Source organism: Aplysia californica, unplaced genomic scaffold (genome assembly GCF_000002075.1).
Source record: "Aplysia californica isolate F4 #8 unplaced genomic scaffold, AplCal3.0 scaffold00420, whole genome shotgun sequence".
Classification (NCBI taxonomy): domain Eukaryota; kingdom Metazoa; phylum Mollusca; class Gastropoda; order Aplysiida; family Aplysiidae; genus Aplysia; species Aplysia californica.
The window spans coordinates 369,448-370,798 of NW_004797690.1; positions in this window are offsets into that span (position 1 = coordinate 369,448).

Genomic DNA, 1,351 nt, shown 5'->3' on the forward strand with positions numbered 1-1,351 from the left:
CCCCACCTCCTTCAATCGCAAATATCTCGACTTGTATTCAATCAAGATAAATAATAAATGGGTATTTTTTCATCAGAAGCAAGACAAATGAACAAGCTTTAAGATGATACCAATAACTCCACATGCCCAAAAAGAGACGAGCGCCTGGTTCAACCTCACTGAGACACAAACGTAATCTTTTGTAACTAGCAACAGTCACATTGAGCTTAGAAAAGTACAATGAAGACACGAGAGAAAGAAGGGAATCCAAAGGGAGTGTAATCTTTGAAGTACATGTAATAGTAGTAATAGGAAGGAAATATTTGCCCAGCCCTCGGCAGGGAGCCCCAAACTCTATGAAAACCTGGTGGACCTTCCGGTGGACTTCCGCCAACAACAGCCTTCACACTCAAAACTGCGCTGTCCATATGTGAGGCAGCGTGGTGGAATCAGGCTCTCGTCAAAATAATCAAAGTGAAGAAACTTGCATTTTCCCGCAAGTTTGTGAATTTTTTTCAAATTTTTGTTTTTTGGCTCAACACCTTTCATGCCCTTTAAAGAACTCATTTCTGGTTGGATTTTTCTGAAAAGCGTTGATTAAAGGCACAAAAATGTAAATTTTGAGTTACCACGGATTCTTAAGCTAAGGAAATAACTTATCTTAGGCGGCCATTTTCTCACTAATTTTACCTCTGAAAACAGGCGACCCCCACCTCCTTCTTTCTCAAATATCTCGACTTGTATTCAAGATAAATGGATATTTTTTAAATCCAAATAAAGACAAGTGAACAAGCTTTAAGATAATACCAATAACTCTACATACCCAAAAATTGACGAGAGCCAGCTGATTCCACCACGCTGCCTCACATATAGAGATGAACAAGAAAAAGGGAACAGAACTTCTCCAGAGGCATACAGTTACCAGGAATATGAGCAGTCTTTTTTTTTTTTTTTACTTATTTTTATTATAACTTTATACAAAGCATAGAGACATTGTCAGACCAAGGTATTTAATGTATTTGTCATTGAAATGATGATAAACAAGCTCACTGCTACTTTTACTAGTCTCAATCTCCCCCATCAAACAACCAACGTACAATGTATAATTGTCATTGAAATGATGACAAACACGCTCACTGCTACTATTACTAATCTCAAACTGCCCGTCAAGCAAGAATACATTCACATCACCGGAAAGACACAAGAGCACATACTGAGTTTTTGTGAAATACGTGCAAAGTGCAATGGGGAAGAAAAAAATTACACTGTTTTAAACTTTGGGGGACGAATGAAGCATTAAATCTAAGGACCACAAGCTCTTTCTACAGCATTCAGGTACACACAAAATCTGTCCCCGTGGTTTTATTCACCC